We start from the raw sequence: 23,348 nt of genomic DNA on the forward strand, positions 1-23,348 counted from the left end.
CCAAAGGCAATACCAGCACCACACAAATGTTTTGGAATTGATGCCATCACGATGATACCCCTTAACTTCTCCATTTGGTACTGTCCCAGGATCATGGCCAACATTTCAATTTCCCAGACAGGAGATAGCTAAGTGAATAATGTAATCTAAGAGGAGCCCCTAAGGAGGGGAAAGTCCACACTAATATGATTTCTTTTACAGCCTTTACCTATGGCAATGCTCTTGCTGACATTTAGGACCCTAATTTCATTAATAATTGAGATCCAAATAGCTGTTCTAAATCAGACTTATGCAGTAACATCTTCAGCATTTGACAATGATTATTGGACTCGAGTTACACTAAGCTAATGGAAACCTGGTATTGTCAAATGAACAGCAACTGCCAACAGTACAGTGGAAAGAGTGCCTTTTGTTTTTCCTAAGCCCCTTTCATTAAAAGAAACACTGACTTTTGATAAATAGAAATGCTTCTTAAATTCTCACTGCCCATAACTCAGAAATTAACTATATAAGAGAGGATGTGTCTAGGCTTATTGAACATGAAAACTACTAAAGATCAATATCATTGAATAAAAAAATTTTTTTTTCACTTTTTGATTGAGCCCCATTCACTCTTCATTATTAGGAAAACGATGTATCATTCCATAGAACTCTGTCTTCCACTGGTAGACCCCTAGATGCTCTAGAAACAAAAATTAAATTTCATACCATTTCCAACATCTGCCTGCTTTTTACTGTAAATCAAATGTAGAGGCACAGGTTTGAGATAAGTTTTCACAGAACAAATTGAGGGGGGAAGTTTATACCTAACCCCTGTTCTCCTAATTATTTGGTCCCTTTGTTTAGAATCCATGAAACTCTCTTTTTAATTTTCATCTACCAATAAAGTGTAGATATTGGTGAAAGGAGTTAAAAATATGGAAAGGGAGAAAACTAGGATGAACCCTGTAGTGTTGAGTTGGTTTTGGAAGTATCAGAGTGAATGCTTGGTTTTCAATACATATAGCTAAATATAGAAATAAATACAAACATAAAGGTGTGTACTCGTGTTCAAACATGCATGTGGTTCCTAGCTCTGTCCACTAGAGGGCGTGGGAGCAGGGACACCCCAACAGCAATGAGTACACCTAACACCCAGATCTTGGTCTCTAAAAAGCATATCTACCTACAAGGAAGAAATGGAGAAATGCGTGATGCCAGGGCTGGGGCAGGAAAATATAAGAAGAGACCAGAAATACCTCCTTGTATCACAAAGTAAAGAAGTGCTGAAAGAATGATAGGGGCAGGATAAAAGGACATAGTCAGCTTGAAGGGACTCCCACTGGCCAAATCTGTGATGATTCAAGCATCAAAGTCAATAATGATGGCAAAGAATTATAAGCCACAAAGTAGAATAATAATCCAGGAGTCCATCCTGATTTAAATAGATGAATGATAAGAAGAGAAAACTTCTTAAATTAGTAGTTTTAGAAAAAATTAGAAGAAAACTTCCCTTACATTAGAATTGTCAACTAATAAATATAGAAGAAATAATGGAATCTTTATAGTGATGATTAATTCACAAAAGAAACATGAATGGGTGATAAAAACTGGTTGGCAAAAGTTTGATGAGAAACAGGACACTTACGCAAAATACTTATTAATTACAAAGATTAAAAAATCTTTCAGTGGGGAAGTCTGGTAGACAACACTTCAATCAAATAATGAAAATTAGCATCACCACGTATGGGAGTTGTGCACCACGAGATAGGAGGATTTGAGAAGATGCAGCAGCCCTTCTGTTATCATCCTGCTAAAAATTCATAACTTGCATCTATCCAGGAGGAAACCCCATATTGTGGGACAGTCTAAAAAACAGCAGGCATGTAATCTTCAAAAGTGTCAAGATTATGAAAGTTAAAGAGAGACTGAAACCGTACCAAACAAAAGGAGGTTAAAGAGACATGACAACTCAATGCAACGTGTGATTCTGGAGTGGAACCTTTTGTTGTAAAGAATATTTTGGAGAGAACTGGTGAAACACAGAGGGGGTCTGTGGATTAGATGGTAGTAATATAGTGATATTGATTTCCTGATTTTGATTGTATTGAGATTTTGTAAAATAATGTCCTTGTTTATAAGAATAATGCTCTAAGTACTCACAGGTGAAGGGTCATCTGTTGGCAACAAACTCTCAGATGGCTGGGGGTGCACAGAGTTCTTTCTATTATGCTTCCAATTTTGCTAGGCATTTGAAAATATTCAATATTTAAGACGAAAAGGTAAAAAAAGAAATACAACCTGGTAGAGGAAATTGGATACAAAGTTACGGAAAATTTGAGACATACCCTTGAGACAGGGTAGACAAATAAATGGGACCTCATCAAGAGATAAGATCATCAAGGACTGATCCGGCCATCAAAGTCCCGTCACTTTCCATCAATTGTTGGCTTTTTCCTATGAGATGAATTAGGACAGGAGAAAGGCAAGCTGCAGGCAGCAGAGCATTTCTTCATGGGCAGGGAACACAGAATCTTGCCTTTATGCAAAGATTTAATTGAGATGGTAATCAACATTATCTTCTTGCCACATATTTTAGTAAGCTGAGGCGCTAAGCCAAACCTCCTGGGACACGCTTGCCCTCCCTTCCGGCTCCCTTTCTCATATACCCATCTGTTACTGGAAGGCCATTGCTAATGATGTGTAATACAGGTACATTACGACCTTCATTAGCTAATTTAACAACAGTCTGGTGATCCTGCCCATTATCGCTTTTTACCAGCTGATGAATTCTGCCAAGACAGGAAAGGTTTGTGTGAGTGACTTGTCTTCAAAGTTGTTTATATACAGATGCTGTCTGATCTTTCCTTGATGGCCCTGCTCTGCACCACCAGATGGCTCAGAGCTTTCTTTTCCCAACCTTACTGTCCTGTCTGGGCTTAGTTTATACACTCAGTGCTGTTGCATTTGGTATCTGTCCCTTGCTCAACCTTTAATTTTCCACGAAAACTGTCTCTTCTCACTCCTTAAATTCAGCACTTTTTACTCACATTGTTTCCTGTCATCCATTACTCAAAGATTTCACCCTGCTTAGACATTTCTTTAGGAAGGATGAGTGCAGGGTGAACCCTATTCAGGCCCTTCAAACAGGTCAGGGCATTAAAGTAAAACAATGGAATTGTCAGAGGATAAGCATTCAGGCTTCTTAAATATCACCTGGGAAAAAGAAAGATTTATTAATCTGAGGTTAGCTAATCTGCCATTCTCCGATAGCAGTTCAGGCCAGGCCTAACATTAGGAGAGTACCTAGAAGTATATTTATTTCAGAAGTCTCCTCTCCACATTCCTATGAGTCCTTGCACTTTGTTATTCCATTTTTTCCAAGTAAGATATGACACCTCTTAGATGGACCAGTCTTTTGGAAGAAGTGGGGCGGGGCAGGGGTGGGGGGGTGGAGAGGGTTTATTATGCAAGCATAATAAGGAAGTGTTTATTATGCAAACAGCAACTGAGTTATGTGTCCTTTAAGACTACTAAATAGTTTTTAATTACTGCTATATCAGTAAATCCCATAAATATGCAAATGCAATTAGTTCACAAAATAGGCCTTAAATATCTTTATTCCTCTCCAACAAAGTTCTTTGAAGTTAATCGCTAACTCTCTTTGTTCACTCCCTTGGCAGTCGTGCTAAAATTGACAGGAATTTTGACAGATGTACATATTCAGGGCGAACCACATTTTCTGAGCACATCTGGTCAGGCTGGAGGAGAAAAGCGGAAATGGACACTCTAGCCAAATTCAAATATTTAATGAGTAGAGTCCCATTTGAAATTTCTTTTACTTCATAGCATTGTCTTCTGAAATAAATATCAAGGTAACCACTTGGGTACCACTTCAAGTTCTAAGCTACCTTCAGCCTTTGATTTTTTTTTTTTTTTCTGGCACAGGATCTCATTGTTTAATAATAATGTATACTTTCTGGTCCCTAGAAATAAATAAAAAGAAATAGTGTCCTCCGTGACCCTGGCCTTCCATGGTTATGGGACATGGTTGCCTATGAGAACAGAGGAGCTAAGGTTCCAGGCTTTGGAGTCAGACACACCTTATTTTGCCTCCCAGCTCCATCACTTGCTAGTTGCTCATGGCCTTGGTCAAGTTGCTTACTGTTTCTAAGCCTCTGTTTTCACATCTGTAAAGGGTATAATAGGCTCTGTTTATAGTTTTCTATGGTTGCATAACAAATTACCACACACTTAGCTGAAAACAAAGCTGATTTGTGAGCTCAAAGTTCTGTAGGTCAGAAGCCCAGGAACAGCAGGGGTGAATTCTCTGCTCAGGATCTCACAAGGCAGAAATCACAGCGGTATGCTGGAGCTGGCTCTTACTGCATCGAAAGGACCAACTGTGGGGACTTCCCTGGTGGTCCAGTGGTTAGGACTCTGTGCTTCCACTGCAGGGGGCACGGGTTTGATCTCTGGTTGGGGAATTAAGATCCTGCAGGCTGCCTGGCACGGCCAAAAAAAAAAAACAAAGGGCCAACTGTGTACATCCTTTCCCAACTCTGTGTTCAGGTTAGTAGCTTGAAATCAGCCATGATGGGATTTGCCACATAGGAACCAACAAACAGTAAGAATCAGGGCCCCTCTCACCAGCTGGTTACTAAACATCCATTTGCACATCAGAGCCCACTCCCTTGAACTTACAGGGCTTCACAGACACCCCCATTATAGCACTTATTCAAGTGTATTATGACTATTTGTTTACTTTCCTGTCTCTTTCAGAATTCTGTGAATTCCTTGAAGACAGAGCCCACTATGTCTTATTCATCTTTCTATCTCCAGCACAGAGCTTGGTACCTAGTGAGTGCTCATTAAATGTTTGAGAAGGATGGAAAGAGGAGAGGAAGGAAGGAATTAATAAATAGGCAGAAAAGAATTTCGGTTTATGAAAGAAAGATGGCACCAAGAAGGGCCTAGCTTTCTCACAACCACATCCAATATACTATCCTTTCACTAGCCATCTCACAAAGAATGGTGACTTGGGTTCAGATCAAGATTGCTTTTATTTGGTTTGCTCCAGAACCAGGCAGCAAGCCATGCAAAGGATAAACATGGGACACAAATGTAGGAAGTTCATGCCTCTCTTTGAATCCCTCAGAGGATGCCTAAAATTCAGGGGTCTTGCAATCACCAGGAGTGAGATGGCCCCCCAAAAGCAAGAGGAATGTAGAACTGTGGGCTTGCTGCTTCTGTATGCCCCCAACAACAGCAATTCCAGGAAACTGCATAGACTGCAGTGTAAGGCAAATAGTCTGACTCACGGTGCCATGCTGGCCAGGGCTTCTGCACATGTCATGAGCCTTGAAGTCTTGCTGTGCCAGTACCGGGGACTCTCCCGTGATCCATGGCTCACCGCAGAGCCCAAGACTTTTCCATTTAGGTTCATTTAGTCTTCTGTGGAGAGGCCTGGATGTGGTCATTCACAGCACCCAGTAAGATATTCTGGTTTGGTCTAATTTCTGAGGGGTTTTTTAATAAATTTATTTATTTATTTTTATTGTTTGTGTTGGGTCTTCGTTGCTGCACGTGAGCTTTCTGTAGTTGTGAAGAGCAGGGGCTACTCTTCCTTGCAGTGCGCAGGCTTCTCATTGTGGTAGCTTCTCTTGTTGTGGAGCACTGGCTCTAGGTGCATGGGCTTAAGTAGTTGTGGCGTGTGCACTCATTAGTTGTGGCTCATGGGCTCTAGAGCGCAAGCTCAGTAGTTGTGGTGCAGGGGCTTAGTTGCTCCACGCATGTGGGATCTCCCCGGACCAGGGCTCAAACCCATGTCCCCTGCATTAGCAGGCGGATTCTTAACCGCTGTACCACCAAGGAAGTCCAGGATGTAGTTTCTTGGGGGCTGCAAGCCTCACTTCGTAAAATTGGGAGGCAGATAATTCCAGATTCACATGAGTTGAGTGGATTAATAAGTTCATGTTAAAAAGTGTTAAGGGGAGAATAAAACAGAAAAGTGAAATACTGTATAAGTCTGTATAAGTGCTGTTATTATAAAGCTGTCTCCAAATGGCCTGTAGCAATCATTCTAAAATGCACAACAGCTGTATTTGTCCCCTTTCTGCCATTGCTGAAATTTACACTGTCATAGCTCCAGGAGGAAAGCTTGGCACTAATAATAGGCTGGCTGACTGCGGCTGGAGTGTGACAGACCTCTAGTTAGAGCCCTTAAAGACAGTAAGCAGAGTGGGAAAATGGAAAACTCCGCAGAAACCAAAGTGAATGTAATCAGAGCGCCGCCTTGTGGCAGCTGCAGCCCCAGAAAACGCCAAGCTGTTTTTTATTACACGGTGCACAGTTAGGTGACTTGAAAGTCACCACTATCCATGTCACCACTCTTTTTTCTTTGCTCTGACTATCCTTCTTTAGATTCCCCAACATCAGCTCACACCAAACCTGTCTAATCTATTTCCACTGTGCTTACAATTGTCAACCAGTTCATCCCTGCTCACTTACTCTTGATCCTCCAAACTCTTTGTTTCTGGGAGTTTCCCAGTGACTCAGTGACTTCTCAAGAGGTAACTTCCCTATTCTGTTCCTAAGAGCAGGAAGAAGTAAAGCCTTGATGCTTCTTATCTGAAAAGTTATAAATAGTATTATTGAAAGTCTTCTAGAATTTTAATATTAGACAGAAGGGATAAAATTCCATAAAGCTGAATATCTTAGGTTGGATTTTCCTGAAGCATACCTGAGATAAGGATTTGTGAATGTGTTTATTATAGAAGCACTCACAATAGAAACAGCTAAGGAAAAACAATGGTTTTCAGCCTCACACTGCAAGGAAATCCACAGTGAAAGCTACATTAAGACTTTGCTCATTAATAAGAGTCTGGCTGGCATACTCACACCTGTCAGTCATTGGCTTTCCACCTGGGGGGCAGGGGTGACAGGGATTGAACTCCCAAGAATTTTCTGCTCTTTTCTTGGGCAGACAAAGCTTTAGTAGCCCAAGGAAAGTTCTAGGTATTGGCATTTGGAAGCAGTAGCACTCAGAAGTTGAGAGAAGGGAGCACAGAAACAGTAAAAAGGGATCTGAGAAGATCTGGGAAGACCACTGAACGTCTCCACTGCAAGAGTCAGAGAAGTTTTGTAGGAAATACTAAGTTTCTTATTTCTCCAAAAGACTGTTACATTCTAAGAAACCTGATGATCAACCTTTTCAGAGCCTAATCATACAGAAATGTAAAAGGCTACCTCTCACACCTGAAACTAACATAACGTAAATCAACTATACTCCAATAAAATTAAAAAAAAATAAATGAAAAATAAAATAAAAACCTACCCTGAAATTAACTACCCTGCCTTGAAGGAAGCTCTTCTCTCCCCCAAAATACTCAACGATGATTTTGCCATAAATTTTAGCAGAAGCACATAATTCCTAACCTGATCACATCTTTTGAGACTAAGGTATGAAACCATACAATCTGAAGTCTAAATTATAATGGTATGAAGTCTAAACAAGAAGTTTGCAACCCTGGCAGCACATTTGGGATCATTGGAATGTTTAAAAACTTTTCAAAAATTACATGGGCTCCACCTTCACAGATTCTGATATTATGGGAAAAGGTGGGAACCAGGCACTGACAAGTTTTTGAAACTCCACAGGTGACTCTGATGTGCAACCAGGTCTGAAAATCACAAGTTTAAATCAGTGCAAATAGATTCACTTGTAGATGGATGGAATGAATTTCCCTTCATTCAATTATTATTGAATTCCACTTTGATGCTTGTAAAAAGAAACTCTCCGTGGGACGGGGGGACTTCCCTGGTGGCGCAGCGGCTAAGACTCCATGCTTCCAATGTAGGAGACCCAGGTTTAATCCCTGGTCAGGAAACTAGATCCCACATGCCTACCGCAGCTAAAAATTCTCATGCCACAACTAAGGAGCCTGCGAGTCACAACTAAGGCGCCTGTGAGCTGCAACTAAGGAGCCCACCTGCCACAACTAAGACCCAGTGCAACCAAATAAATAACTAAACATTTAAAAAGAAGAAGAAAGAATAAAAGGAAACTGTCAGGACATATGCCCTGTCTGCATTTCCCTTCTTAGATAATTGCCGCCTTCTCCAGTTCCAATGGCCATGAATGTACTGTTTTCCCACCCTCTCTGACCAAAGCCAATAGGACAAGGGGTAGACATCTGGTCCAAGTGGACCACTAGACTCTCTCCCAGAACTTGGGTGATAAGTCACTGGCCAGTTGGTTAGTGGTGCTGGGGCTGGGAAAATGTCATAGTCTGGGGTGGGGGGTGGGGGTGTCAGTTTCCACCATTTCCACAGAGAAGCAAAGGATGCTGAACAACAGAGAATGAGAAGAAAACAGACCTGTAGAGAGATCAAGGATGAGAAACTGCATGTGGCAGCACAGAGAAGAGTAACTGATTCCTGATGACACTCCAAGAGCTGGTTTCAGTGTTCACGTGGCCCAGCTGCACTATCACGAGGTTGCCCTGTGGCCTCTAAAAAAGCCCTCCCCTCCCATTTTTACTTAGGGCTTCTTGGTGCTGGTTTCTCTTACTCGCAACTAAATAAGCCTTTGTTAAAACAATGGTAGTTTGGCCAGGTGCTAAGTTTGTGCGCCAAAATATCTTTCCGTTAGGTAAAGTATGTGAGCTGGTAGTGTGTATGTATTTCTGAGCCTGCATGGAATCATTCTTCATCACCATGTTTGTCTGCCTCACTGAACTAGAGCCCCCTTAAGGGAGACCGATATCATCCAGCCGGTATTGCGCACAGAAAAAAACTGGTACAGTGAAAGTTCAATGCATGATTGTTGAATTCAACTATGAGGCTTGTCAAATAGAATATGTATATAGTAGTCTGGCTGTCATAACAAAATACCACCACCGGGGAGCTTAAACAACAGAAATTTATTTTCTTACACTTGTGGAGTCTAGAAGTCTAAGGTCAAGATGTCAGCAGGGTTGCTTTACTCTGAGGCCTCTCTCCTTGGCTGGCAGGTGGCTACTTTCTCACTGTGTCTTCGTGTGCTTCCCCCTTGGTCTGTGTGTTTCTCTGTCCTAATCGTCTCTTCTTATAAGGATCCCAGTCCTATTGAACTAAGAGCCACCCTAATGACCCCATTTTAACTAAAGTCCTCTTTAAAGGACTTGGCAACATATTCTCTACATAGTAACATCCTGAGGTACTGGAGGTAATGGCTTCAACAAACAACTTTGGTGGGAGCGTGGGCGGTGGGGGGGCCACACAATTCAGCCTGTAACAATGTGTGCTGATTTATTTATTCAACTCACTTTTCTCCATTGTAGTGAAATAGGTCTCGAGCCATCCTGCAAACTAAAGACTCTAGGGTGCTCTGTCAGGGCTAAATACGCCAACTCCTTCATATTCTTACTTTATAACTCAAAGAATCTTAGGGATTGAGTTAACTCCAAATTAAATGATTAGCCCTCAGAGGAAATCTAAGGCTACAAACTTCAGAAAGATAGGTAAGTTCCCAGCACATAATCTTATTATTAAAACCAATATGCTTCCAAGTTATGGCAATTATGAATAATTACTACTATAAAAAGTTGTGTACAGGTTTCAGTATGGATATAAGTTTTCAACTCCTTTGTATAGATATCAAAGAACACAGTTTCTAGATCACATGATAAGAGTACGCTTAGTTTTATAAAAAACTGCCAAACTGTCTTCCAAAGTGCTGTACTGTTTTGCATTCCCACCAGCAATGAAGGTGAGCTCCTGCTGCTCCACATCCTCACCAGCATTTGGTGCTGTCAGTGTTCTGGATATTTTTTATCATTGACTTACAATATTAGTTTCAGGTGAAAAACAAAGTGATTCAATACTTTAAAGGTTATACTCCATTTAAAATTATGATAAGATATTGGCTATATTCCCTGCTGTACAATATATCCTTGTATCCTATTTATTTTATACATAATAGTTTCTACCTCTTAATCTGTCACCCCTATCTTGCCCCTCCCCTCATTCCTTTCCCCACTGGTCACCACTATTTTGTTCTGTGAGTCTGTTTCTGTTTTGTTATATATCTTTGTTTGTTCTATTTTTTAGATTTCACATACAAGGGATAATATAGACTTACGTTTTTCTGTCTGACATTTCCCTAACTGGAATACCCTACAAGTCCATCCATGTTGTTGCAAGTGGCAAATTTTCATTCTTTTTTATGGCTGAGAAGTATTCTGTTGTATATATACACCATGTCTTCTTTATCTAGTCATAAAATTGCTTCCATATCTTGGCTACTGTAAATAATGCTGCTATGAACATAGGGATACATGTCTTTTCAAATGTGTTTTTTTTCTCCCTTCCTTCCTTCCTTCCTTCCCTTTCTTCCTCTTTATCTTTCTTTCCTTCCTCCCTCCCTCTCTCTCTGTCTTTCTTTTCTTTCTTTTTCTTTCTTTCTTTCTCTTTCCTTCCTTCCTTCCTTCCTTCCTTCCTTCCTTCCTTCCTTCCTTCCTTCCTTCCTTCCTTCCTTCTTTCTTTCTTTCTTTCTTTCTTTCTTTCTTTCTTTCTTTCTTTCTTTCTTTCTTTCTTTCTTTCTTTCTTTCTTTTTCTTTCTTTCTTTCTTTTCCTTTCCTTTCTTTTTCGGACATATACCGAGGAGTAAAATTGCTGGATCATATGTTACTTCTATTTTTAGTTTTTTGATGAACCACCATAATATTTTTCATAGTGGCTGCACTAATTTATATTCCCACCAAGGTCTGTGAGGGTTCACTTTTCTCCGCTTCCTTGGCAACATCTGTTATTTGTGGTCTTTTTGATAACAGCTATTCTGACAGGTGTGAGGTGATATCTCACTGGGATTTTGATTTGCATTTTCCTGGTGATTGGTGATATTGAGCATTTTTTCTTGTGCTTATTGGTCATCTGTATGACTTTTTTGGAAAAATACATATTCAGGTCTTCTGCCTATTTTCTGATCGGGTTCTTTGTTTTTTGATGTTGAGTTGTATGAGCTGTTTAAATATTTTGGATGTTAACCCCTTATCAGACATATCATTTGAAAATATTTTCTCCCATTCATAGGTTGTCTTTCCATTTTTGTTGATGGTATTCTTTGCTGTGTAAATGCTTTTAAGTTTAATTAGGTCTCATTTGCTTATTTTTACTTTTTTTCCCCTTGCCTGAGAAGTCAGATCCAAAAAATATTGCTATGACATATCAAAATGTCTGCCTATGTTTTCTGCTAGGAGTTTTATGGTTTCCAGTCTTACATTTAAGTCTTTAATCCATTTTGACTTTATTTTTGTATGTGGTGTGAGGAAGCATTCTAATTGCATTCTATTATGTGTAGCTCTCCAATTTTCCCAGCACAACTTGTTGAAGAGACTGTATTTTCCCCATTGTACATTTTGCCACCTTTGTCATGGATTAATTGACCATATGTGTGTGGGTTTATTTCTGGGCTCTCTATTCAACTCCATTGATCAATATATCTATTTTGTGCCAGTTCCATGCTGATTTGATTACTGAAACTTTGTACTATAGTCTGAACTAAGGGAGCATGACAACTTCAGCTTTGTTCCCCCACCCTGCCCCCAAATATTGCTTTGGCTATTCGGGGTCTTTTGTAGTTCCATATAAAATTTTCAGATTATTTGCTCTAGTTTTGTGGGAAAACATAATGGGTATTTTGATAGGCACTGCATTAAATCTGTAGATTGCCGTTGGTAATATGGACATTTCAACAATATTAATTCTTACAATCCATGAACATGGGATATCTTTCCATTTCTTTGTATCATCTTCAATTTCCTTCATCATTTTATAATTTTCAGAGTGTAGGTCTTTTGCCTCTTTGGTTAAATTTATTCTGAAGTATTTTAAACTTTTTGATGCAATTTTAAATGAGATTATTTTCTTACTTTCTTTTTCAAATAGTTTATTATTGTTGTATAGAAAAAACAGAATTCTGTATATTAATCTTGTATCTGTCCACCTTGCTGAATTCATTTATTAGTTCTAATTGTTTTGGGGTGAAGATTTTAGGGTTTTCTATATATACTATCATGTTATCTGCAGATAATGACAGTTTTACTTCCCTCCCAGTTTGGATTCCTTTTATTCCTCTTCCTTGTCTAATTGCTGTGGCTAGGAATTCCAGTGTTACATTAAATAGAAGTGAGGAGAGTGGGCAACCTTGTCTTGCTCCTGATTTTAGAGAAAAAGCTTTCAGCTTTTAACCATTGAGTATGACATTAGCTTTGAATTTGTCATAAATAACCTTTATTATATTGAGATATGTTTCCTCTAAATCCACTTTGATGAGAGTTTTTGTCATGAATGGATGTTGAATTTTGTCAAATGCTTTTTCTGCATCTGTTGAGATGATCATGTGATTTTTTTTTAATTCTCTGTTTTGTTAATGTGGTATATCACATTGATTGATTTGCAGGTATTGAACCATCCTCACATCCCTGGAATAAATACCACTTGACCATAACGTATGGCCTGTTTTATATATTGTATTATATAATATATAATTATATAATATATAATTATGTATTATGTATATAATACATAATCTATATTGTATTATAGATTGCTAATAATTTATTAGGATTTTTATATCTATATTCATCAGAGATATTGGCCTATAATTTTATTTTTTTGTAGTGTCTTTGTCTGGTTTGGGTATCAGGGTAATGGTGGCCTTGGAGAGTGAATTTGGGAGTGTTCCTTTCTCTTCACTTTTTTTGGAATAGTTTGAGGAGGATAGGTATTAGCTCTTCTTATATGTTTGGTAAAATGCCCCTGTGAAGCTGTCTGGTCCTGCACTTTTGCTTGCTGGAGTTTTTTGACTATTGATTCAATTTCACTACTAGTGATCCATTTGTCCAAATTATGGACTTCTTCCTGATTCAGTTTTGGAAGATTGTGTGTTTCTAAGAATTTATCCATTTCTTCTAGGTTATTCAATTTGTTGGCATATAATGTTCACAGTATTCTCTTATGATTTTTTTGTATCTCTATGATATCAATTGTAATTTCTCTTCTTTCATTTCTTATTTTGTTTATTTGTGTTCTCTCTCTTTTTTTCTTAATAAGCCTGGCTAAAGACATCAATTTTGTTTATCTTTTCAAAAAGCCAGCTCTTGGTTTCATTGATCTTTTCTATTGGTTTTTGTTTTGTTTTGTTTTGGATTTCTATTTTGTTTATTTATGCTCCGATCTTCATTATTTCCTTCCTTCTGCTAATGTTGGGCTTTGTTCTTTTTCTAATTCCTTTAGATGGTAGGTTAGGTTGTTTATTTGAGATTTTTCTTGTTTCTTGAGGAAGGCCTTTATCACTATAAACTTGCCTCTTAGAACTGCTTTTGCTGTGTCCCATAGATTTTGAAAAGTTTTTTATTTTCATTTGTCTTGAGGTATTTTCTGATTTCCTTTTTATTTATTTACACATTAGTTTTTTAGTAGTATGTTGTTTAATTTCCACATGTTTGTGTTTTCCCCATTTTTTCTTCCTGTAATTGATTTCTAGTTTCATATAGGAAAGATGCTTGGTATAATTTCTATCATCTTAAGTTTGTTGAGAATTTTTGTAGCTTAGCATGTGTTCTATCCTAGAGAACATATGTTCACGTGAGAAGAATGCGTATTCTGCTGATGGAATGTACTATAGATATCTATTAAGGCCAATTGGTCTAATGTGTCAATTAAGGCCACTGGTTTCCTTATTGATTTTCTGTCTGCATGATCTGTCCATTGATGTAAGTGGTGTGTTAAAGTCCCCTACTATTATTGTACTGTATTGTATTGTATTGTATTGTACTGTATTGTCTATTTTCCCCTTTATGTCTGTTAGCACTTGCTTTATATGTTTACCTGCTCCTACCTTAGGTTCATATATGTTTACAAATATTATATCCTCTTCTTGTATTGATCCCTTTATCATTATGTAATGTCCTTCTTTGTCCTTTTTTATAGACTTTCTTTCAAAGTCTACTTTGTCTAATACAAGTATTGCCACCTCAGCTTTCTTTTCATTTCCATTGACATGGAATACCTTTTTCTATCACCTCACTTTCAGTCTGTGTGTGTCTTTACCTCTGAAGTGAGTCTCTTGTAGGTGGCATATAGATACATCTTTTTTTATTATTATTATTCAATCAGCCACCCTATGTCTTTTGATTGGAGCCTTTGGTCCATTGACATTCAAAATAATTATTGACAAGTATGTACTTATTGCTATTTTATTACTTGTTTTCTTATTGTTTTGGTATTCTCTGTTCTTTGCTTCTTTTAATTTCTTTCATTGTGGTTTGATGATTTTCATTAGCACTATGCTTGTGTTCCTTTCTCTCTGGTTTTGGTGTATCTGTTGTAGGCTTTTCATTTGTGGTTACCACAGGGTTCATATATGTTAACTGATAACTATATCCACTTGTTTTAAACTGGTAGTCATTTAAGTTCAAACACATTCTAAAGATCTACATTTTTATTCTCCTCCGCCATGTTTTGTGTTTTTGATGTCATAGTTTACATCTTTGTGTCTTTCCCTTCACTGTTCATTGTAATTATACTTGTTTTACAATTTTTGTCTTTCAATCTTCATACTAGCTTATTTAAGTGGTTGCCATAGCCTTTTCTGTATATTTGCCTTTACTAGCAGAATTTTTTCTTTCCTATAAATTCTTAATTCTTGTTGTAGCCTTTTTCCACTTAAAGAAAACCCTTTCATATTTCTTGTAAGGTCAGTTTGGTATGGATGAAATCTTTTAGTTTTTGCTTGTCTGAGAAGTTCTTTATCTCTCCTTCAATTCTGAATGATAACTGCTGGATAGGGTATCCTGGGTTTCAGGTTTTCCCTTCCAGCACCCTAAATATATCATGCCACACTCTTCTGGCCTGCAAAGTTTCTGCAGAAAAATCAACTGATAGCTTTATGAGGGTTCCCTTGTATGTGGCTCTTTGTTTTTCTCTTACTGAATTTAAAATTCTCTCTTTAGCATTAACTTTTGCCATTTTGATGATGGTATACCTTTGTGTTGGTTTGTTTGGGTTCATCTTGTTTGGGAATCATTGTGCTTCCTGTACCTCGAAATCTGTTTCCTTCTTCTTTAGGAAGTTTTCAGCAATGATTCCATCAAATGCATTTTCTATCCTTTTCTCTCTTCTCCATTCCAATTCTAGTATGCTTTATACAGTCCCATAGGTCCCTTAAATGTCCTCATTTTAAAAAATTGTTTATTTTTTTGCTATTCTGATTGGGTGATTTCCAGTATTCTATCTTCCAGATTGCATATTTATTCTTCTGTATCACCTAGCTTACTGTTCATTCCTTCTACTATCCCTGTCTTGAAGGGGTGTCCTTGTATAGGAGCATCCCTATAAAGTCTGGTTGTTCCCAGTGGCTTTGGTGGAAGAGCTGAATCTGAAGCAAGCATGGGCTACATCTTCCCCTAGGGTATGCTGGCAACTACCACCTTTGTAGGAAGTAGGGCTGGAGATGGAGGGGCTAGGGCCAGAAACATGTATTAGTCAGGGCTTCTCCTCTGGTCATAATGGTAGTAACTGCCTTATCCAGGGATGGGGACTGGAGTGGAAGTCCTGAGGGTTGAGTCTGAGCCAACTCCATTCCCTTTAAGTGTGACACTCTCCTTGGCAACAGCTCCTCCAGTCTAGCAGAGCCAGAGCAAGAGGTGCCAGAACAGGTACCTGGTGTGGACTGGGTTGCATGCTGGGATGGTCCCAGCAAGCTGGTCAGAGCCCAGGCAGTTTTCAACCTGCTGCTTCCATGCCCTTACTGGGAGTAAGCAAGTGTGTGTGTGTGCACTCCCAATTAGCATTCTATATTTGCCATCTGTATATCTTTGATGAGGTTTCTGTTAAGGTCTTTGGCCCATTTTTAGTCAGGTTGTTTGTTTCCTTATTGTTGGGTTTTAATAGTTCTTTGCGTATTTTAGACAACAGTCCTTTATTAGATGTGTCTTCTGAAAGTATTTTCTCCAAGTCTGAGGCTTATCTTCTCATTCTCTTGACATTGTCTTTCACAGAGCAGTTTTAATTTTAATGAAGTCCAGTTTATCAACTATTTCTTTCATAGATTGTGACTTTGATGTTGTATCTAAAAAGTACCCAAGGTCATCTGTGTTTTCTCCTATGTTATTGTACAGGAGTTTAGGTCTGTGACCCATTTTTGGTACATTTTTTGAAGAGCATATGACGTGTTAGGATATTTTTTTCTTTGCATGTGGATGTCCAGTTGTTTCAACACTATTGAAAAGGGTACATTTGCTCCATTGTATTACCTTTGCTCTTTTGTCAAAGATCAGTTGACTATATTTATGTGGGGTTTTTCTGCACTGTCTTATTCCATTGATCTAGTTGTCTCTTCTTTTGCCAAATCTACACTGTCTTCATTACTCTAGCTTTATATTGTCTTATTGTTGGGTAGTGTCAGTCCTCCAACTTTTTGTTTTTCAATATTGTATTGGCTATTTTGGGAATTTTTGCCTCTCCATATAAACTTTATATTCAACTTGTTGATATTCACAAAATAACTTGCTGGGATTTTGATTGGGATTCCAATGCATCTATAGATCAAATTAGGGATAACTGACAATATTAACTATTCCTATCCACAAGCATGGACTATCTCTACATTTATTTAGATCTCTGATTTCATTTATCAGTGTTCTGTAATTTTTCCTCAAGTAAATCTAGTAAATATTTTGTTAGATTTATACCTAAGTATTTAATTTAGGGGAGGGAGTGCTAATATAAATAGTATTGTGCTTATAACTTCTAATTCCACTTGTTCATTGCTGGTATATAGGAAAGTGATTGACTTTTGTATATTAACCAAGTGTCTTGCAACCTTGCTATAATCATACATTCGTTCCAGGAGGTATTTTTGTCAATTATTTTGGGTTTTCTACATAGATGATTGTGTCAGATTTGTTTCTTGCTTCCCAATCTATATACCTTTTACTTCCTTTTCTTGTCTTATTACATTAGCTAGATCTTCCAGTATACTGTTGAAAGAAATAGTGAGAGAGAACATCCTTGCCTTCTACATGATTTTAGTGGGAAAGTTGAAAATTTCTTACCATTTGGTGTGATGTTAACTGTAAGTTTTTTTGTAGATAATCTTTATCAAATTGAGGACGTTTTCCTCTATTCTCAGTTTACTGACAGTTTTTATCATTAATGAATGTTGGATTTCGTCAAATGCCTTTTCTGCATCTATTGATATGATCATGTGATTTTTGGAAAGTGTTTTGTTGGTTTGTTTTTGCTTTCTGCTGCATTGTGCAGCTAGTGGGAATCTTAGCTCCCCAATGAGGGATTGAACCCATGCCCCCTGCATTGGAAGCATGGAGTCCCAACCACTTGACCTCCAGGGAATTTCCATGGAAACATTTTTTTTAAATGGCTTTTATTCTAGTTTTTACCCTCAGTTTGGCCAGCTCACTTTTTAATTCTTTTGCTTTTAAATTCTTTTCTTCTCTTTTGTGCTTTGTTGTTACTGTACAATGGAGATAATAATTTACATATGCTAAAATGCACCAATCTTAAGTGTACAGGCTGATGCATTTTGAAAAATGTATACATTCATGTAACCAACATGCCAATTAAGATATGGTACATTTCCAGAAATTTCCTCCATGTGCTTTTCCTGTTCTGTTTAACACATCTTTGCCCTTAGAATTTCATACAATTAGAATCATATACAGCATGTACTCTTTTGTGCCAGGCTTCTTTTTCACAATTAAGTGTTTTTTAAATTCAAATATTGTTATGTATAACAATAATTCTTTGATTTTTACTGCTGAACAATATTTTATCATATGGATTGCACAACTTGTTTATCCAATCTCCTGTCTATGATTTTCAGTCATTTCCAATTTGGGACTATTGTGAGTAAAGATACAATGGACATTCTTGTGCAAGTCTTTTTATGGATGCACACTTTTCATTTCTCCTGGGTGCAAGCAGGAAATGGATTGCTGGGTATTAAGATATGTGTATGTTTAGCATATAAGAAACTCTTAGTTTTCCAAAGTGGTTTTACCACTTTATACTTCCACCAGTAATGTATGTGAGTTTGGGTTGCTTCAGATCTTTTCTAACACTTTATAAAGTCTTTTAAATTTTAGTCTTTCTAGTGGGTATGTAGTAATTTCACATTGTAGTTTTAATTTGCATTTCCCTGGTGACTAATGATGTATTGGACATTCATATATCTTACTTTGTAAAGTATCTGTTCAAGTGTTTTACCCTTTTAAAACTGAACTTTTTCTTAATGATTTGTAGGCATTCTTTATACACCAGGTTATGAATAATTTTGTAAGATACATGTATTGTACATATGTTCTCCCAGTCTGTGGCTTACCTTTTCATTTTCTTAACAGTTTTTTGAGGATCAGAAATTTTTCATTTTGATGAAGCCAGTTTATCAATTACTTTTTTAATTTTTAATGTACTTTATGTTCTGTCAAACAAATCTTTGCCTGTATCTAGGTAGAAAAGATATTCTCTTATGTTGTCTTGTCTTTAGAAACATTAAAATTTTAGTTTTACATTTACATCTTTGGCCAATGTGGAATTAGTTGTTGTATATAATCTAAGACTGAAGTCAAGGTTTATTTTTTTCTATACAAATATCCATTGCTTACCATCATTTATTGAAAATATTTTTCTTTTCCCAGTGAATTGCATGAGCACTTTTCTGAAAGTCAGTTGACTCTGTGAATTTATTTCTGGACTCTCTTATGCTGTTGCATTGATATATTTGTCTATCATAAGGTTTCTCAATGTCAGCACTGTTGACATCTTGAGCCAAATAATTCTTTGCTGTGGGGAAGTTTGTCCTGTGCATTATAGGATATTTAGCAATGTCCCTGACCTCTACTCATTAGATGCCTGTAGTACACATCCCCTAACTGTGACAACCAAAAATGTCTCCACATATTGCCAAATATCTCTGGAGGGACAAAACTGTCCCTGGAAAGAGCCATTGGCATATCCTTTTGCCAACACCACATGACTTGAAATTGTATAGTATAAGGTCTCCAATTTGTTCTTCTTTTTCAAGATTATATTAGTTATTCTAGCTCTTCCGCATTTCTATACAGGCTTATCTCAGAGATATGTGGGTTTGGTTCCAGACCACTGCAACAAGATGACTATCACAATAAAGAAAATCACATGAATTTTTTGATTTCCTAGTGCATATGAAAGTTATGTTTACACTATACTGTGTAGTCTATTAAGTGTGCAGTAGCTATATGTCTAAAAAAAATATACACCTTAATTTTAAAATTCTTAATTGCTAAAAAAATTGCTAACCATCAACTGAAACCTGTAGTGAGTTGTAATCTTTTTGGTATAGTAACATCAAAAATCACTGATCAGAGATCACCATAACAAATATAATAATAACGAAAAAATTGCAATATTGTGAGAATTACCAAAATGTGACACAGAGACGTGAAGTGAGCAAAGGCTGTTGGAAAAATGGTGTCAACAGATTTGCTGGATGCAGAGTTGCCACAAATTCAATTTGTATAAAAACACAGTATCTGCAAAGCACAAAAAAACAAAGTGCAATAAACTGAGATATGCCTGTGTAAGTTTTAGAATCAGCTTATCAATTTCTACAAAATACCTCATGAGATTTTGATGAAATTATGTTGAATCTGTAGATCAATTTGGTAAGAATTAACAATGTAACAACTGTTGAATCTTCCCATCTGTCTTAGCTTGGGCTACTTTTATTTCTCATAATAAAAATATCATGGACTTGGTGGCTTAAACAGTAGAAATTTATTTCCCACAATTCTGGAGGCTGGGAAGTTCAAGAACAAAGTGATTAATTCCTGGTGCTCGCTTCCTGGATTGCAGGTGGCCACTTTCTCACTGTCTTTATATAGACTTTATAGGGTTGCCATAACAAAATACTGGAGACTGGGTGGCTTAAACAACAGAAATTTATTTTCCCATATTTCTGTAATCTGGAAGTCCAAGATCAAGGTATGCCTAATTTGTTTTTCTTGAGGCCTCACTCCTTGGCTTGTAGATTACCTCCTTCTTGCTATGTCTTCACATGACTTTTTCTCTGTACACATACATCATTGGGGTCTCTTCCTCTTCTTATGAGGTTACCAGTCCTTCAATGCCCTATCTTCAAATATAGTCACACTAGGGATTAGAGCCTCAATGTGTAAATTTTAGGGGAACACAACTCAGTTGATAACATAAGGGGTTATCAATTTTCTAAAGTATGTTCGGTGAGCCAGATGGCTTTGTATTTTCTTTCTTTTGCCTGTTTTCTATTTCATTGTCTTATCCTCTTATCTTTATTATTTCCTTCCATACACTTACTTTGATTTACTTTGCTCTCCTTTATTTATTGTCTTACAGTGGAACATTAGGTTATTGATTTAAGACCTTTCTTCTTTGTCTAATATAAGCATTTAAAACCATACATTTCCTCTAGGCACTGCATAAGTGGCATTGCACAAATTTTGATATTTACTATTTTTCAGTTTTAAATATTTCATATTTTCTCTTGCGATTTCTTTCTTGAGCCATGTATTATTTAGAAATGAGTTGTTTGTCTTAAATTTTTGGATGCTTTCTAAACTTTGTATGGCTTTTGATTTCTAGTTTTTGTTTTGGTCAAAGAACATACTCTGTATGATCTCAATAACTTCATTTTGATTGAGAGCTGTTTTACAGCATAGCATTTTATTTATTGTTGTGAAAGCACCATGGACACTTGAAAGGAATGTGTATTTTATCATTGTTGGATGTAGCATTCTGTGAATATCAATTAGATAAAGGTGGTTGACAGCATGCTCTGATTATAATTTTACCGATTTTAAGGGGGTCTCGTGTTCTACCCCTTCCTGCAAGGTGTCAAAATTTCCTACCACGATTGTAGAATTGTCTGTTTCTCCAGTTTATTCTTTCAATTATTGCTGCTTTTTTTTTTTTTTTTTGCCTGCATGAGGTCTTAGTTGCAATGCATGATCTTCATTGTGGCACAGGGGATCTTTCGTTGCGGCACACAGGATCTTTTGTTGCAGTGTGTGGGCACTTCAGTGTGGCATGCAGGCTTCTCTCTAGTTGTAGTGTGTGGGCTCCAGAATGTGTGGGCTCTGCAGTTGTGGTTCGTGGGCTCCAGAACACAAGGGCTCTGTAGTTTGTGGCATGCAGGCTCTCTGGTTGAGGTGCATGGGCTCAGTAGTTGTGGTGCATGTGTTTAGTTGCCCTGTGGCATGTGGGATCTTAGTGCCCTGCATTGGAAGGTGGATGTTTTATCACTGGATCACCAGGGAAGTCCCGCTTCATGTATTTTTGAAGCCCTGTTATTAGGTGCATACACATTTATGAGTATTATGGCTTCCTGATGAGTTGATGCTTTCATCAGTATAAAAGGACCCTCTGTGTAATGAGATCTATTTTGTCTGATACTAATAGCTGCTCCAGCCTTCCTATGGTTATTTTGCATGGTGTCTTCATCATTTTGGGCTGCTTAAACAGAATACCAAATACTGGGTAGCTTATAAACAACAGAAACTTATTTCTCATGGTTCTAGAGGATCAATGTCCAAGGTCAGGGTGCCAGCATGATCAAGTTCTGGTGAAGGCCCTCTTCTGGGTGGCAGACTACCAACTTTTCTTGTATTCTCATGTGGTAGAAAGAGGACTAGAAAGCTCTCTAGGGCCTCTTTTAGAAGGGCACTGATTTCATTCATGAGAGCTCCATCCTCATGACTTAATTACTTTCCCAGAGGCCCCACTTCCTAATACTATCATATTGGGGGTTAAGATTTCAACATATGAAATTTTAGGGGAACAGAAACATTCAGTCCATTGCACATGGTATATCTCTTTTTTCAATCCATTTACATGTGTTTTTATATTTAAAGTGTATCTCTTGTGTATAGCATAGTTGGGTCTTGCTTTTAATTTTGTTAACTTGTGCCTTTTGATTGGAATGTTTGATCCATTAACATTTAAAGTAATTATTGATATGGTTGGATTTAGGGCTACCATTTTATGATTGGTTTTCTATAGTCTTCTTTTTCTTTAACAGTTTCAATTTGACCTTTGGAGAAGTCCCCCTATTTTTAAATTAATTAATTAATTAATTATTTAGGCTGCACTGGGTCTCATTTGTGGACTTCTGATTTTTATTCCTTCTTTTCTGCCTTCTTTTTGATTTTTTTAATTTTTAACTCCCATTTAAGATTATCTATTGACTTTTTAGCTATGTCTTTTATATAATTTTCTTAGTGGTTGCACTAGGGATTAAAATATTCATTCTTAACTTTTCACAGCCTACTTTTAGAATTAGGACTGTAACTTCCCATAAAATGTAGTAATATGTATTACTACATATGTTGTCATATGTATTCTATCTAAATGTATTGTATACTTCATAAGAAAATATAGTTTTTCTCCTACATAAAAATATGTAGCCTGCTATAAAGCCAATTCAATTTTTTTTTTATTTCAAATACTGGATGTCTTAAGTTTTTAATTTTTCACTTGGTTCTTGTTTGTATTTTCTAGTTATCTGTTGAGGTTTTCTATTTTTTTCATTTATTACATATATGTTTTGCTTTATTTCATCAGTTATCATAGACACTTTAATGTTTTTTAAAATTTTTATTGGAGTATAATTGATTTACAATGTTGTATTAGTTTCAGGTGTACTGCACAGTGAGTCAGTTATACATATACATATACACATATACACTTTTTTTTTTTAAGATTCTTTTCCCATATAGGCCATTACAGAGTATTGAGTACAGTTCTCTGTGCTATACAGTAGGTTCTTTATATATATATATATATATTAGTGTGTATATGTCAATCCCCATCTCCCAATTTATTCCTCCCCCCTTTATCCCCTGGTAACCATAAGTTTGTTTTCTACATCCATGACTCTACTTCTGTTTTATAAATAAGTTCATTTGTACTTTTTTTTTAGATTCCACATATAAGCAATATCATATGATATTTGTCCTTCATCTGATTTACTTCACTCAGTATGACATTTCTAGGTCCATCCATGTTGCTGCAAATGGCATTATTTTGCTCTTTTTTATGGCTGAGTAATATTCCATTGTATATATGTACCACATCTTCTTTATCTTTTGCTCTGTTGGTGGGCATGTAGGTTGCTTCCATTTTCTGGCTATTGTAAATAGGGCTGCAACGAACATTGGGGTGCATCTATCCTTTTGAATTATGGTTTTCTCTGGCTATATGCCCAGAAGTGAGATTTCTGGGTTATATGGTAGTTCTAGACATTTTAATGTTTTTATTTGATAATTCCAATATCTTGATCTGGCCTATTGATT

The 23,348-nt window shown here is 37.0% G+C and overlaps 1 protein-coding gene across 1 annotated transcript in view; it reads right to left on the reverse strand.

Annotated features, from left to right (window-relative positions):
- The window catches only part of HTR3B (5-hydroxytryptamine receptor 3B), a 73,459-nt gene that overhangs the window by 41,019 nt on the left and 9,092 nt on the right, over positions 1-23,348 (reverse strand). The window lies entirely within an intron of this gene.

This window comes from Hippopotamus amphibius, chromosome 9 (assembly GCF_030028045.1).
Source record: "Hippopotamus amphibius kiboko isolate mHipAmp2 chromosome 9, mHipAmp2.hap2, whole genome shotgun sequence".
Taxonomy (NCBI): domain Eukaryota; kingdom Metazoa; phylum Chordata; class Mammalia; order Artiodactyla; family Hippopotamidae; genus Hippopotamus; species Hippopotamus amphibius.